Source organism: Melanerpes formicivorus, unplaced genomic scaffold, assembly GCF_026170545.1.
Source record: "Melanerpes formicivorus ecotype bairdi unplaced genomic scaffold, bMelFor1.0.p_v2 SCAF_3, whole genome shotgun sequence".
Taxonomy (NCBI): Eukaryota; Metazoa; Chordata; class Aves; order Piciformes; family Picidae; genus Melanerpes; species Melanerpes formicivorus.
In genome coordinates this window covers 14,834,184-14,852,055 of record NW_027142355.1, presented here as the reverse complement: position 1 = coordinate 14,852,055, position 17,872 = coordinate 14,834,184, and the positions used below count along the sequence as shown (strand labels likewise).

The 17,872-nt window shown below is 39.3% G+C and overlaps 1 protein-coding gene across 13 annotated transcripts in view; it reads left to right on the top strand.

Moving 5' to 3' along the window:
* MAGI2 (membrane associated guanylate kinase, WW and PDZ domain containing 2) overlaps nucleotides 1–17,872 on the top strand; it is a 693,860-nt gene that overhangs the window by 470,603 nt on the left and 205,385 nt on the right. The window lies entirely within an intron of this gene.

Genomic DNA, 17,872 nt, shown 5'->3' with positions numbered 1-17,872 from the left:
GAGGATCACAAGTGTGTTTTCTGCCTGTTGTGTGTGTGACTCCGGGACTGACCCTCTCCCTCATCTCCTACAGAGAACTTTGGTCTGCAGAACAGAATCCCTTTTCAGATTCTGAGTTTTTAATCTACAGGCGATTCCATGCATAAGGGAAACTAGCAGCACCGTGGGAATATGAATATTGTTTGATTTGTATTTAAAGGTACAGTGCTATGCTATTTGGTAGCCAATTTAAAGAAAATAGTGTCTGATAAAAGAGGGTGTAGGAGGGATAAAAGAGATCAGTGTCTGCCAGAGTTCAAGGGCTGGATATGGGGGGCACTGCATTGTTAATGGGTTACAAATTAAAGCATAAATACTATGGAGGGTGCATAAAAGAGCTGTAGCTGTTGTGTAGGAGAGATGACTCTGCTGACATTCAGAGATATGAAATAATACAGATGATCTTGAACTGTCTTAGATGCATTCAGTATAATTTCTACTTTGATAAAGTTTCAGTTATCAAAATTATTTCATAAAGTCAAAGTAAAAATCTATTTTAACAAAGCTTTTTTATGAGGATTTTTTTCCTCCTGGTTTTATAGTTCATTGTCAGTTTAATTAGCTAGTTAAAAAGTAATGATTTCTAAAGACGTCTGCTTATTGTGAGATACAGGGGATCAAATGCATGCATGCTATGTGCATTAATTCTAAGCATTTTAAAATATTTTAAATGTATGAATAGGATTTCATGTGCTGTGTCTCATTAAATTTTCCTTATTACATTAATTTGGTTAATGTAAATGCTATAAACAGAAAGAAACCTCAGTTCCGTTTGGAGCTGATAAAGAGGTCACTGAAGAGTTGCTGGCTTCATTAAATGCAGGATTAGTGGTTTGGTGAAGACTGTTCCTGGGGTTTTTTTGGTAAATGGTTTCATTTTGAAACATTGCAAAAATCCCTTCCTTATTTCAGCAGTAATTCTGACGTTCTCTTCTGACATCAAAAATTACATGTCTGAGCGATTTTGTGATGCTTGTTCTGGCACTGACAGCACTAGCTCCAGAGTAAATTCTACAGTGAAGACCACAGAAATGTGTTACTGAAACAAGACAAGGGCACAGGAGTTTTGCATCCTAAATCCTTAAAATCACTTATAAGAAACTATATCTTTGCCTGCTCCACAGGGAATGATAGTGGAAAAAACAAGAAAAATCCACCAGTATCTATGGAGTAGCAGATCAGAGAGTTACTTGCAGGAGCTGTGTTTTCCTTTCTCTTTCTCTGTTGGCTTGTGTATGCTGAGTTCACAACAAGCACTGAAATATTAATATATAAAAATAGCAAAGTATCTGAAACAATTTTAAATGACGAACAGTACATTATAGAAACAGTGTTGGTTTGTAGTTATTGACTACAGAATTATGGAATTACTCCAGTGTGCTGGGTCATGTTGTTCTTTTAAGGGTTGCTCAGCTCATTAATGCAAAGTTCTTGAAGTAAAGCATAAATGACTTTAGGGAGAGATTTTCTGTTTTTTACAGAGATTGCTCTTTCACCATCCTCTTTTTTCCTAAGGTTCTTTGGTTGCTCAAAAATGTGGACTTGGTGGTTTTGTTTATGGGGATTTTGGGGGTTTTGTCTGTTTTTTTGTTGATTGTGGGTTTTTATTGTTTGTTTGTTTCAATCAAATATCTGCCCAAGAAAAGGTTCTTAAAAAATCACTCATGCCTTAGAATGACTGTACCTTGCCATTGAGGTCCAACACTAGGGAATTTGTTACAGTAGTCAGGGCTCTGGAATTTTTGTTTGAATGTAATGTCAGAGCAAGGATTAATTTCACACGCATTTCAGCTACAGCTCGGGAGATGGTTTTTATGCCAAATATATATTCTGTTACACTTCATGATTTATTTTGGCACATTTTAGTCAGAGATTCAAAATTTTAGAGAGACATCAGTGCTTAGATAGGAAATTATACTTACCTTGCTTCTTTGTTGCTATCTGCATAACTCGTGTTTCATTGACATTCATTTTGTCACATCTGAAACTCGCACTGATTCCCTGAAATACCTTATGATGTCCTTATCACCTGACAGATTCTGCTATCAGGTTTTCATTCTGAACAACCCAACTTTCATGTTCTCATATCAGTGTGAATCCTGCCAAATCCTCCTTCTTCATTCTGCCACCAGCATGCAGTTTCCACACCAGACAACATTGAAGCACCATACAGTATTTGAGTCCCATTGTTCTGGGCTATTGATATTGAGCCTGCTTCCACTCCAGGCATCTTCTCTCTTTCTTTTTCAGCTCTTCAAAATTCCTTTGTCAAATAAATTGTCTTCATTTTCTCTGTTTTCTGTATCTGCAAATTCCAGTGCTTGCTCATTTCTCTTTGCAAAATCTGAACCAATCTTCCAGCACATCCCTCCTCTTGGAGAAAAGTTCACATGCCTTTGCCAAGAGATTGACAAGCCTACCAAGTCAAGATCTCTTTGCCTCTGTGCAGTGGACTCTTTGCCTTTAATGACCCCCACTGCTCTAAACCCCTTTATAGCTCCGAAGATTTTTAAGGGCTAATCTTTATTTGTCTCTGTCATGGAACTTCTGTGAGAGGTTCAGAAAAATCACTTTAACTTTTGCTCTGTGAGATCTACTCAGATGGCAGATCTTTGAAGCAAGAATTGCCTCATACTCTGTTTCTGTGGTTCCTGTCTCGGGTTCACAATCGCAGTAAGCAGAAATAACTGGCAATTCTCCAATAAGAACTAGGTTTTTTTCACATAGCTGTTTTCTTCCAGAATATCTTGACTTGATTAAAAATAATTGTGTTTTCTCTCCTGATAAATTGGATTAAATATTTGGGGATTCTGATATGGAATATTTCTTTTAAATTATTGCTGGGCTGGGTGTTTTTTTTACCTCAAATTTGGTTAACCAGTGTTTTTCTAAAGTACTCCAGAAGTTATGATTCTGTGAGCCAGATTCCCTGGTTACTGCATTTTCTGTAAAATTATATTACATAGCAGACTCAGGGTTTGCATGGTTACAGGTATATTATGTTAGTGGTCTACTAAGACAGCCTATGGAAAAGAATGACAAGTCCCATAAGGCAATAAAAAGTGTAGTTTAATATTGAAAACTAGTTCAGCCTTAAAACATCTCAGGCTTCAGAAAGTTTATTTTTTTGTTAAAAAAAAAAAATATAGCAATTAAAATTTTGAAATTCTTAGTTTTAGGAAAATTTTCATGACCAAGTTTATGAATTAAACAGCTGTGGAAATTTCCTGGGGTCATATATGTCAAATTTCATTTACTTCATTCCTATAATTTTAAACATACTTCACTATTAGTCCATCCTAATCAGTAGTCTCCACCATTCATAACCCTCCCTTTCTTTTTATATCAACCTTCTTTCTCTATCTCTTAGTTTTCAAATTACAAGTAGGCTTAAGGCTATAAATAGAGCTTTGATTTCACCTAGCATTTATCTGTCATCTTTCTTTCCATCTCCTCTACACCCACCAACTTGACTGCAAAATATAGATGTTTATTTAGGGTGAGCCAAGTTGCCTTTAAACTTCATTGACTGTGAACATCAGCTCTGTTTTGACAATTAGAGGTGACAGGTGTCTGATTCACATGGAGAGAGACTTTTCATGAGGGTGTCTAGCAATAGGACAAGGGGGAATGGTTTGAAGCTGAGGGAGAGTAGGATTAGACTGGCTCTTAGGAAGAAGTTCTTCAGTACAGGGGTGGTGAGAGTCTGGAATAGGCTGCCCAGGGAGGTTGTGGATGCTTCCTCCCTGAGGGTGTTCAAGGCCAAGTTCTCTGAGGCCTTGAGCAGCTGAGTCTAGTTGAGAGGCATCCCTGCTCATGGCAGGGAGGTTGGAGTAGATGATCTCCGAGGTCTCTTCCAACCTAAGCCATTCTAGGATTCTAACCACCTGTATGCAGGCAAAATTGAACCTTTAGGTGTCTTCATCTTGAACTGAACCCCATCCTCCTGTCCTGTTATGTTGGGTCATTTGCCTCGTTCCTGTAATAACAGGTGATACCTTTTGGTATCATGTATAGCTTCAGTGCTTTTCTTCATGTCAATGAAGATACATGTTTCCCCTTGTGAATAACAATAATAATAATATAATTATCAAACATCATTATTACAATGCATAAAATCTAACCTATTCTACTGGGGTTTTGTAATATTTTTATTCTTTTTTTTTTTTTTTCCTGTATTTGCTTTCTGTTACTTTTCTTCCTTTAAGAAGATTATTGATAGGGAATAAAAATAATGAGTGAAAAAGTGAATAAGTAATTGGCATTAACATTAATCCCCACAATTCCTGTTTCATGATGACTATCTAAAAATCTGTTTTGTGTTTAAAGCTGGTTTGTTTTATTTATCAATTATTTTTTATTTCACTTGTGAGGATTTTGCAACATGACATATAAAATGAGTAAGAAATGTTCTCCATGGTGGAGCACATAGTTTCTTTAATTCATACTGAATACCTTATCAATATATTTTGGGTTTTGTTTTCTCATTGCATGTGACTCAGACTGCTTTATGACACAAGCAGGTTTTTTCAGTACTTTTAGCCACACTTACTTACACAGAATTTTGGAGCATTTCTGTCATGATCCAACTTTAGAATTATCTGCCTGTAGGCACCTCCTTCCTTCTGAATGCTAGTTAATATTTATCATGAAAAATATAGAACCATTATGTCTCAATATAGACATGTTAAGTGATTTCAAACAAGAGAGGAATTGCTGTGCACAGTGATCAGGAGTAGGGAATGGCCAAGGAGATGATCTCTCTGGGAAGGCAAAAGCAACAAATTCCCCACCATAGCTGATGCGGTCACCTCCTAGGTACTTGCTGCACCATCTGATACATACTGACCTGGTGCCTGAAAGGGAATCTACATCCTCGTGTTGGGAGTTGTAGTGCTTTGAGCCTTAACTGGAGTTTAAGAGTTCAGATGGTAGCAAAAAAACAATAATTCCTCCCCCCGCACCACCCCCCCTACCCCCACCCCCCCCCCATAAGGAAAAAGGAGGGAAAGGGAAAAAAAGGAGGAAGGGGGAAAAGAGAAGGAGGTAAATCTACCAAAAAATAATCTGGAGTCAATTTGGAAGTAGAGGTAGATTTTTTTAACTATATATATAGCAGTAACAGGGAGGATTTACAAGGGTAAGGAATAAGGATGAATAGGAAAATATACAAAATCAAATTTGGATGGCCTTGTATGTTCCTCGATGTATGTGGATTTCAGCCCTTTAGAGAAGCGTGGATGTGGCAGAGAGAAGATCAGGCCCCACCACATGGCAGAACCAGGAGGCCAGCAGCAGCTGTTGGTCCTTTCGAATAGGCAAGGCAGGAGCAAAAAAGAAGCAAATGGCCACAGCGTCTTCCTTTGTATAGGCTTGCTGGACAGGAAGGGGGAGTGGAATAGACCACCTTCGACCTGGGGGACCCTTCCTCCTAGGAGGGGGAAGCCAAAGCCCTGTCTGTTCACCTGGATCAGGTTTCTTTTGTCCCCTGGGGGAAGCAGGGCTCTCACAGCCCTCCCCCAGGATGGGTGTAACACAGCACAGGAGTTTATTTGTGAAGACACAAAAGAGGAAAGGTTAATCACAAGGTTGCATCTTGAATCTTGATCCTCTCCACAGCTCAGCAAAACGTTCAAGGCTCTGAAGTGTTACTTCCATCTAAGAGCCCTGTGGCCTCTGTAAGAGGCCTCCTTGGCATCCTCCCCTGAGGACAGAGCTTATATGTATTTCTCACAAAAGTGTGTGGGACCTATTTGTTTTCTTTTAAACCACAAAACCTTTCACTCTTACAATATGGAAAAGATACTAACATGCAAGTGAGAAAAATACATTGAGTAAGCTCCTCTGCCAGGTGGGGTGCAGAATATGTCAGATTAATCAGTCCAGGGAGAAAATATATGAGCAGCATAGAACATGACATAGATATTTTAAACTATCTTCTCTGGCATGGTTTGTGTTGCTGTGCCAAAGACTGTTGTGGGGTTTTTTCCCCAAGGGCAAGTAAGCAGTGTTTGCAGAGTTCAGCTGAGAGTACCAGGCACACAGCAGTAATTTTACTGCAAACTTTTGATACTGCTATGAAAATGCTTTTTAATTCAGACATCAAAACTTTTCCTGTTCTGGGCCTGAGTCACTTCTGAGTAGGGACTGCCCATCATGCACTCCTGCCTGGTAGCTTTGTGATATGAACAAATGACTAGGAATTAGGAAATGGATTGACAGACTACCAAATTCACTTCCAGTTTTGACTTAAATCCAGGTGTTTGCAGATGATAAGAGTACTGCATCTTTAAACCACAGAGTTTTTACTTAGAACTCTCTTTGGCAGATTATTTACCCAATTTTAAAGTAGCATTTCATGCCACCAGTTTTGTAATGCAGCTGACATTACTTGTAATAATATTGAACGCCATGAAATTTTCTGTCATTTAAGTACATATTGAACATACTTTTTTCCAGCTTGCATTTTCAGTTTTGGGTTAATTAAACTGTAATAAAATCTCTTTAACTGCCCTGACCTTTGGAAGGGCATTTTGTCCTGGCAACACCAGCTGGACATTAATTGACAAAAAAAGCCTTTCCATGCCAAAGCCACAGTAATGATAATAAAACTAAGAAGGGGGGCACCTCATTATTATTTCATCCTGTGAGTCAGAACACACTTCTCTGCACAGTCTGTTTGCAGTGACACAGCTTATGAGAGTGATTTTTTCTTCATCCTTCGATAAGATTTAGGCCAAAATAGCTGTCCACGTGCATGTACCTTGGCTGTCTATGCCTTGGGGCCAGCCCTGAGCAACCTGCCTGTATCTGCTGGAGCACACTTCTCTGTATGATAGACAAGTCCTTTCAGCTGAAATGGGCTATTAAGTATTACTCTGCTTTCAGAACTATTAGAGTTTCTCACAATCTCAGACATACAAATCCCTATAGTGTACTAAACTTAATCTTAAATAGCATTGGTAATTGCAAGGACAAGAATGAATAAAAGTAGAGGGGGAAAAATTGTTTTCCTTGATTGTTCAGCTGGCACTTGCCTGTCTTGCACTCACTGCTCTCACTCCTCACCCAGCTTGTGAATTTAAGTGAGAAGCTGCCTGAGACCCAGAGGCATCCTGTGGCTGCTTGCTGACAGTGTACAGGCTGCAAGAGTCCCTGCCTGTACAGGTGCTGTCAGCCTGATAGTAGCTTCCTGTGACCTCAGAATTTGAAAGGCTGCTAAATGCAGGATGAGTAAGCTATTAATTTGTCCCATGGTCCTTTTTGAGGAAAAATTGTTGAGGCTTTCATTCTAATTAGTTCATATTGTGGGGAAAAAAAGAAAAAAAAGTCACTTGAAGCTTCGCTGCTTTATGAAAGGGAGGTTATCTGAGAATGTATTTAGTCTGGTATGCTGGCACTACAGTGATAACATTGTTTACTCTTCTTGACACTGGAGATATCTCCAGAAGCTACAATTCCTTACATGCTTTGCACGTGACTCTGAAACTTTCTAGCTTATAAATTGCTCTGAGTCTCTAAGCTTAAAAAATTTAGTTGTGATATAGAATCATAGAATGGTTTGGGTTGGAGGGAACCTTCAAAGGTCATCTGGTCCAACCCTCCTGCAGCCGATAAGGACATCCTCTACATGTGCAGGTTGCTCAGAGCCTTGTCCAGCCTGACCTTGAATATCTCCAGAGATGGAGACTCAACTACCTCCCTGGGCAACCTGTTCCAGTGTTCCAGCACCCTCATGGTGCAGAACTTGTTCCTGACATCCCGTCTAAATCTCCTCTTCTTTAATTCAAACCATTGCCCCTATCACTGCAGGCCTTTGGAAGCAGTCCCTCTGCAGCCTTCTTGTAGGCCCCTTTCAGGTACTGGAAGGCTGCTATTAGGTCTCCCCAGAGCCCTCTCTTCTCCAGGCTGAACAACCCCAGTTCCTTCAGCCCCCTGATTGTCTCTGTGGCCCTTGTCTGGACCTGTTCCATCAGGTCCATGTCCTCCCTGTGTCGAGGACTCCAGATGAATTACTATTTTTTGTATATGCTCCTTTACAGCTTAAGTCTTTATGATCAGTGAATAATAAATGCCCCAGTAAGGAATGTAGCATTTTCAGCAGTGAGGCAAGATACCATGAATAATACATTTGTAAATGGGGAAAAAAAAAAAAAAAAAAAAAAAAAAAGACTGTTATTTTGTAAAACCTTTTCACATTGGAATTTAATTTCCAAATTAAAGAAACACATACACCAGTGATGGACCCAAAACCAGAGTCAGCGTACTGGAGCTAACATGATAGTACAGTTTAAAATATGCTGCAGCTGAAAGATGGTCCAGAGCTACATGCCCAAGACAAAATGGTTATGGTAGCTTGGGTTTTCAGCTGATGCTGCTGGAGCTCTTCATGTCCAATTTCTGATAGCATCCTTTTTTCATTTTGCTGCCAAGTTAACTGGTTAGGCTTAGGTAGTTTTCAGCTGAAATATGTAATAAAATTTCCAAAGCAAGGGAGATTTTTTAAACTGATAAGGAGAAAAAAGGCCAGAGTTTCAACCATTCATGTGCTTAATGAGCTCTAAATTGGATTCCACTCACTACTGAAGCAAGTAGCAAAATTCTCACTGACTGCACAAGGTTGATTCTTGCAACTAAAATGTAAACATTGTGTGGTATGAGAACAGAGGTGGCCTGAAATATTCCTTCAAGGACCATTGAAAGGAGTTCTCCAATGTGGGGAAACGTGAAGGAAAACATGTTCACACAGAAAACAATATACAACATCATATTGAGCAAAAATCATACAACAGGCTTTGATGACAGTAAAGAACAAAAGGTGGAAATTCCTTGTGAAATATTATTTAATCAAAAGTAGAAATTGCAGTACATGATTTTTAATCCTGTTTCCTCTAGAACTTTAATCTTTCAATCCTTGACTTCTAAATGGCCATGTACCATGAAGGATTTAACAAAGAGGGGCTTGTGGGATTATATGCATTATAATATGTCTTAAGATACCTTAATTTTTATTATTTCTCCTCCCTCTGGCTTTTTTTATGAAACTCCTTGGGCTTAAGAGAGATGATTAATGAAAAAGGAATGGCAATCTTCTCCTTTTTAAAAATTAATCTTCATAATTACCTGCCTTTAAATTTAATCCAGAAGGTCAGCAACATCATCAAATTAGAAGTTGAAAATAATTTGGTGCTCTTTGATGGAAAGTTTGCCTTCTTGTGCAGAGCTGTTGGGTATTTCCTGGCAATCATTTCAAAGCACATTCCTGGTAGATAAGAAATATAATGACTTTCTGAAACCTATATTGATGCTTATTATGGTTTGGATACTTTTAAAGGCAGATTATTAATGATTCTTTCAATGTTCTTGGACTGTTGTTTGCTTACAATGCACTACACTTATAGACAAGTGAAGGTGAGTCCAGATATTTCTGTAGGTTTAGCAGCTGAGCTTCACAAATACAGTCGCCTCAGGATTTCTTCTTAGTATTTAACTGAATTCCTTATACTTACAACTTTCTGGCTTCCATTTAAGTTTTATTTCTTTATTTTTGTAACATACTTTACTAAAAGTCTCCATAGTTTGCATTTTATGAGACTTGGACTTTGATTCTAGCCTAAACTCCTCAAAGAGAGTGTAGGAGTCCATATTAAATGGAGCTGGAAAATTCAGTGTGAGCACAGATGACCTGCGTTTATGATTTGACAGATAATGCAGCACTTAAAAAACCCTCTGTCTTTCATTAATATGCTCATGGACCCACTGGCAGATAATCACTGTTCGTGGGAGGAGGAACAAAATTATTGTGGTGACATTTCAGGCTTTCTGAGAAGGTTGCTGCCTTCCAGTACCTGAAGGGATCCTACAGGAAGGCTGCAGCGGGACTTTTCATAAGAGTGTCTAGATATAGGACAAGGGGGAATGGTTTGAAGCTGATGGAGAGTAGATTCAGACTGGATGTTAGGAATAATTTCTTCAGTACAAATGGTGGCATGCACCTGGAATAGGTTGCCCAGGGAGGTTGTCTCCTCTCTGGGGGTGTTCAAGGCCAGACTGGACAAGGCCTTGAGCAGCCAAGTCTAGTTGAGAGGCATCCCTGCTCATGGTGTGAGGTTGGAGTAGATGATCTCTGAGGTCCCTTCCAATCTGAGCCAATCTAGGATTCTAGGCTTCTATAAAGTGTATCTGCCCAAGTGAGAGGAATGAATAGGCATTTAGTTGGGTAGATGGTGGTTATAGTTGGGAAGGGAGATTTGCATTTTCAGAATACATAGTAGAAAGCTTTGGATAGAGTAAGTGACTATAGGAGGTGGAAAGTATAAGAAGCAGGGCTGTGGAGAATATGTTGTAAGATACATGAAAGGAGATTTGTATTTGTGATGCTTTAGAACATCAATGTTTCAGCACAGAAAGATAAAGAGTTAAAAATATCTCTGGATATGAGAAATCCCTGCATCTAGTAAAGATAGGAACAAAGGACTTTGAGGCAAATGGGCAGGATTCTGTAATCTGGATGGGAAATGTTAGAATTTGTTTCTTGCAAACATCAAATCTTACACATAATTAAATTCCACAGAATATAGTTTAATGTGTCATCAAAATAATAATTTCTGATTACAGATTCCGGTGAAGTGTTGGATCTTTGTTGTCTATGCAACTGTAAAAATGACAAGGCCACAGAAATGGGGAGGGGTTCCAGATAAATGTAGTTGCTTGCTGTAAGCAAACGCAAATGAGTTTGACTTAGTTCTCTGTGTACTTACTTCTGCAGCCATGCAGGCCAGCCTCTGGTAGCTCCCCAGGCTGCAAGGGTTGTATTTACTGAATCTGAAAGTGTCTGCCACTGCTCTCAGGAGATGCAGCTTTTCATGCTATGCCTTTTGCTTGAATGGCAACTTATCCTCTATTTATTTCAGTTTGTGAGAAATTTTCACCATCACAAATGGAGGATGAAGTCAACTTCAGCTATTTTGGCAGCAGATTTAAACTGGATCTTAGGCAGATGTTCTTCAGTACAAGGGTAGCATGCACCTGCAATAGGTTGCCTAAGGAGGTTGTGGATGCCTCCTGCCTTGGGGTGTTCAAGGCCAGGTTGGATGAGACCTTGAGCAGCTGAGTCTAGTTGAGAGGCATCCCTGCCCATGGCGGGGAGGTTACAGGAGATGATGTCTAAGGTCTCTTCCAACTTAAGCCATTGTAGAATTCATGTTTGCTTCTTTCTTTCATGATAATCACAAAAATGTCATAACTTTTTCTGTTCTTGGGATAATTTTTGTCCTGACCAGACTGATGGAAAGCCTAGGTAGAATCATCAGTGTTTTCAGGATATGTTTTTGCTGCTTACATCTTCATCTGAGAAAGACATAATGGCAGATTCCTCTTCTCTGGGATAGCAGATGTGCCCTGCCATAGTAATCGTTAGGCCCTGTTAGTAGAAATACAGAAGACTTTGATGAATCAATAAGAAAACTTTTTCAATGTTTGAATAGGTAGAACAAAGGTAGAACTGATATTTCTATGATGTCGTCCTGCTTTGCAGAACAGATACCCGTACTCCCAGGAAGAAGAGTGACATTAAAAAGTTAATTGTGCTTCACAGTCCCATTGTATGTGCAGTGTTATTCAGAGCTAATGAATCTGCATGTGTTACAGAGTACTTTCACCATTATTATTGTAGTCTACTTAATGCTTGCACTGAGGGAATGCTCATCTCGTGTCCTGTTGACCTAATCTAGCTATTTCTACTGTTCTACTCACCATAATGTCTGAGCCACTGGTTCTCTGGTTTGCTGTTCTACTCCTCTTACCTATGCAGATCTCCCAGTGATGTTGCTGTAGGGAGCTATATAAGAAAAGCAGAATATCCAAATTCATCACTATCATGTGCAACTGAGAGGAGACATTTGAACTGGGAATATTGCCCTTCAGTTTCTGCTGTTGTACATTGCTTTTCATATGACTTGGTGCACATCAGCTGAGATTTTGTACACACTTGTGCTGAACTTGAGGTTGAAATAGTGCCACCATGGTCTATCCTTCTGAGAATTGAGACCCAGCTCACAGTTTTAAAACATTGTATATGGCCAAGTGCTAGTTCAGCTTTGCATATATTTATGCACACAGAATTTTGCAGCACCAAGAGAAGCAAGATAAGCTTTAAACTGGTTGAAAGAATTAGTGATTTCTTCTTGGAGTTTCTCCTTCCATGCAAAGTATTCCTGTGACTGTAAATCCTTGAGTTTAATACCAGAGATGTATTTTCTCCACAAATTTAAAACATGTCCTTTGGGAATTGGTCGTCAAAGGAGTAGAAATAAAAGGATAACTGCGATCAGGTGTTGCTGGGATGCATACAATGTGCATACAATGCTCATACAATGTGCATTTTTTGTCATACTGTGATGAGAGCTCGTGACAAGAGATGTGAAGTTCCTTGCTGCTTTTAAAAAAGTCATGTGTGGCTAACACTCAACTGATATGAATATAGAATGCCTACCTCAGCTGGGATTTCACAGAATGTTGCTTGTGTGATGGGCTTTATCATAGTTTTGAGTTGCATTTTTCTTTGTAAAGTGCTTACGTAGAAAGATTAATTCCTGCTTTATATGTAGTGAGGAAAACATAGTAAGAACAGAATGTCTGCTTTCCTAGATCAGAATAGCTCTCTACCTAGCCTATATCCTGTCTCTAAATACCACTCTGGCCAGCTGATTGGGAAAAGGCATCAAGGAAACAAAGGAGACGTTATATTATCCTGCTCACACCTTCCTACTTCCTGTTTCTCAGTATCCTAAAGAATCTCTGAGCTGGAGGCTACCTAAGGATGATTGTGTTTAACTGTTCTTTATAAATGCAGCTAATTCCTTCTTGGGGGCCATTTAAACTTTCCTCTTTCCTGTCCTCCTGAGGGAGTTTTTGTTTGTTTGGATCTGCTTGCTCATATCTTCACTAAGTATTAGGAAAAGTGCTAACTAATAGTTTTCTTTGCACTTTATCCATATCTTTACTCATTTCATATACCAGGGAAGGTTTAGGCTGGATTTTAGAAAATATTTTTTCACTGAAAGGGTTCTCAAACATTGGAGTGGTCTGTCCAGGGCAGTGATGGAGTCACCATCCCTGGGGGTGTTTAAGAGATAAGGGTGATGGTTTGTGTGGGAATTATTTGGGTGGGGAGAGATAGGGGGATGTGGTGATGTGATGTGGTGTGATTATATTGCATATTTTGGGGGTTGCATGTTTGATGAGGATTCCCATGGTTGAATAACAACATTGCCTTTTTGAGTCATAGATCTCGGATAAAGGCCAAGTGGGAATTATTTAGGATTTATTTTATGTTGTTTTGGGGAGTATATTTTGTTTGGGGGTGGGGGGGGAGGGTTGGTGGTTGCATCTAATCCATCTTCTTATTATGGGGTGGTTGGTTTGGTGCTGGCATCGGTTGTTGGGTGTGGAGCTGGTGCTTAGGGACATGGTTTAGTGTTGACTCTTCAGTACTGAGTTGAAGGTTGGGCTGGATCATCTTGGAGGTCTCTTCCAACCAGATATATTCTGTGATTCTGTGACTATCCTATCTCTTTATGTTCTGTCTGTCCAGCAGGAGAATCCTGGTCCACTAAATCTTTCATTTGCAAAGGAGCTCTTCCAAGCCCCTGATGGCAGTGGCTGTCCCACTCTGCACCCTTGCTAGTTCTGCTACAGGCTTTTTGAATTGAATGACCAGAATTACATGTGATACTCAGGATGTGATTGCACTGCTGATGGCATAATGGTGTTTTCTGGTCCTTTTCCTGAGATTGCTAACATTCTGTTTGCTTTTTGAATGCCACTGAGCTTAAGCTGATGTTTTGAAGATCTTTTCCCTGAGTGGTAATAAATGCATTAGAGCCCATCATTATGTATGTATGGGTATGCACAGTTAGGGTTATTTTTCCCTTTGTGCATTTCTTTGCATTAAAATTCATCTGCCATTTTAACACTCAGTATTATGAGATTGCTCTTCAGAATCTCACAGACAGCTTTAATTTGATTATCCAAAATAAGCTTTCAGAGTCTTTAGTCAATATCTCAGAATCAGGGAGGTGACTTTAGAATCAGAAAAGCTTGAGAAGGAATGTGTGGCAATTTTTATTTACCTTTGTTTTGCTTGATTCTTTAAGATGACTATTTGCATACTTTTATCCAGCAGTGAAATGAACTAAAACCATGCTAAAAAACCAGAAAGAGAGTTAATAGTCATCTTGTTTCTGAAATGGAAGCTTTAGGAATGCATGATAGCAGCATCTTAGCCTAATTAGCTGAATTTAATTACTTCACAGAAATGAAACCAGCTGGCCCAACTTAGCAATAGAAAAGTGGGATGTTGAAATCCAGAGTTGCATATTGTGGGCTCTTTGTAGCTATGGGCACCTGCAAAAGGTGTTTCTTCTCACCCTTAGTTTCTCTGATTAATTAGATGGACTTTCCAACCCTGTCCTCCCAGGCAGCTGTAAAAGAAGTCAGTGTGAATTGGCCCTGAGTGAGAATGACAAAGGGGTCTTCAAAGTAGGTGAAATACTCCCCACTTCAGTCCTGGCAAGCTCCAGGGAAAGCCTTCCCATGTCTAGGTCCTGAGGTGTCTAACCAGGGCAGAAACTGCCAGAGAAATTGTTTTAGTCTGGGGTCTCCTGCAAAATTGGCCTGATGCAGGAGCAGCAACAGGTATTGCCTTTCTTTTCTTTCGCAAGACATAAACAGCCTTTTACATTTGTCCTTTATCTCCACTGCCCTCCAAACTCCTGTTGATGCTGTGCTGATGAAGAACTCTGTTGAATGTGGACAGTAGGCATATTTGTTAGGGAGACAGTTTCTGGCTTCACTTTGCTTTGAGGATATTTTCTGCAAACTATTGTGTTTTGTTCTTTTGTTCGTTAGGGTTATGCTGGGAGAGTGCTCTGAATCAAGTACAGTGTTTGCTGGGTTGAAGCACTGGAGGTACAGGGAATGTTTTGTAATACAGAGAAGTTTTAACTATTGAAATATTTTTTCCAAGGTATTGCCTATTCATCTGAGAACTTCAAAGAACTTTTAATGAAAACATTAACATTCTAGGCTAAATTTAAACTAATTTAATCCACTGATATATTTTGAAATGTGAAGTGTGACTACTGTAATAATATTGAACATGTTGAATTGTTCTTCAAGATGAAAAATGTTGAGAATTACACAAAATAAAACTTGCAGAGCTAAAAACTTTTGCTAGTGCATTAGAAGGATGTAGATGTGACACTTCAGGATATAATTTAATGGTCATGGTATCTGGGTTATGGTTGGACTCAATGATCTTAAAGGTCTTTTCCAGCCTTAATGATTCTATGGTTCTGTGATTCTATGATCTCCTGAGAAAACGTAGCGCCAAGGAAAGGAAGAAAAGAAAACTTTGTATTAAAGGAGCTTAAATAATGTTTAATTGTAACTTGATGACCCAGAACATGGTTTCCTTTGGCTTATTAGAAGTGTATAATAGAAATTCAGATTTGTTTGTGACATAAAAGCATCCTACTTTTGCAGACCTTTGCTATAGCTTAGTAAACCGCAGGACACTGCATCTGGGAGTTTGTGAATAAATCATCTGAAGTAATGAGTGTCATCATGTGATGCTCTATCAAAGCAACTGCTCAAGTGAAAGCCAGCTGGGTACAGACGTTGTGAATCAAATATTTTCTTCAGTTGTCTCTCTGGAAAAATTAAAGAACATAATGAGCAAAATTGGAAAACCTAAGGAGCAGCCTGCATGGGTACCTATTAGCATGAAGTTATTTGATTAGTGTGAAATCTGTGAAAGTTCATTATTTCCAAAGTTTGCTAGCATTGCAAGAGAAATGCATGTCTACGTGCACACATTATGGACATACAAACAGAAAGGAGGAGTACTAGGGGTACTTCTTTTCCTGTATCACCTTTATGAAACACTATAAACAGGCTATTTATTTGCTCAGAATCTAAAAGGAACTAATTTTTTGGCCAAGAGAAGCTTTTGTGTTCAGTTTCCCCAATGGCTTTATATAGTCTCAGCAAATGTAAATGTGTCAAAAGCAAGTTCCGGCTGAGGCTGAGAGAACACATTTGCAGAGGGGAAATGCACAACTCTGTTAGGTATTAGATTGATGCTTTTATGGGGTGATAGTTGTGCCCCCTCTGCATGATGCTGACTAGGAATACAGAGCCCTGACTTGCAGAACTGGGAGGACAGACCTGCAGAATTTTCAGCGGAGTCAATGGAGGCTACAGGTGGTATGCATTTCTCAGGATTAAGTCCTGCTCTAAATATTACACGTGGTTTTACTACCCTATCTCCTAGTGAATCTAATATCCAAATGGTTTAACAATGAAGTAATTTACAACTTCTTTTGGATCCACTGTTTAAGACTACAAAAGCAAGATGATATATTTGTGTCAGTGCCTTTTGTAGCTATGGCTAATTGCTTTTTCTCTACAAACATGAGTGAAATACTGCTTCATAAAGTTGCCATTAGCCTGGGAAAAAAGAGGCCATTGATTAGAGGCATGAATAGAATGACTTGTAAGCTAGTGCCAGTTGGGGATTCCCAAATGGCCAAAGGCACAGCATGTCTGATCTTAGCAAAACTCTGCATTGCAGTGGGGAATTCCCTAAAGCATGCAATATCTTGAGATACTGAACTGAACTTGGTGTCAGAAGGAAATAACATAGTAAGCTTTTGCTTTCAAAGCATATTTGAAGTATGGTAATTCAAATGTGATTTAAAAGGAAACAACAAAAAAATTCAATAGCAGCTCAGGGCAATAGGCATATTTCTTTGACATATTTAGGTATATTTCTGTAAAGCCAAAGTATTCTACTGAAGTCTATGAAATATGAATACTGCAGCATTATTCTATTACAGGAGAATTTCAATGTGGAGGACTGCATAACTATTCTGTAATATCATACACTAACATAAAGCAATCTCATTCTTCAATAATAAGGAGAATAATCACCAAAAACACACCAAAAAAAAAGGCCAACCCAAAACAGAAAACCTATCCAACGTCTTTGTTTCTTTTCAGGCAAAGATATTTTATAAAGATGTGCTTTTCAAACTGGTCGTGCCCTTTGACAGACATTAGGAATTACGAAGTAGAATCTTTATTTATCCACATTCAAAGACCTACTGCATCCTGGTGTCCTCTGACACTGTATCCACATCTGGTCTCCCCATCACAAGAAGGACACAGAGCATAGGAAGGCCACAAAGATGATACAGGGCGGAAACACCACTGCTCTGAGAATAGGCTGAGGAAGCTAGGATTGTTCAGCCTAGAGAAGAGTCAGGGGGGATCTTAAAGCTGCTTCCGGTACCTGAAGGGATACTACAGGAAGGCTGGAGAGGGACTTTTCAGAAGGATATCTAGCAATAGGACAAGAGGGAATGGTTTGAAGCTGAGGGAGAATAGATTTAAAATGGATCTTAGGAAGAAGTTCTTCAGTATGAGGGTAGGGAGCACTCTGGAACAGACTGCCCAGGGAGGTTGTGGATGCTTCCTCCCTGGGGGTGTTCAAGGCCTGGTTGTTTGAGGCTTTGAGCAGTCAAGTCTGGTTGAGAGGCATCGTTGCCTATGGCAGGGAGGTTGGAGTAGATCTCTGGGGTTCCTTCCAACCTTTTTAAATCCCTCTGCTAAGACTGTAATATAAACATCAAACTTGCATTGGAGTGTTGTTATCACCTATACAATTTAGCTAGGTAATGTCTTTGCTAAGGAATAAATCTTAGTAATTTTCCTGTCGTTCAATGTAGACCTGTACATTTCATCTGCATGTGCAGAGCTGTGAATAATC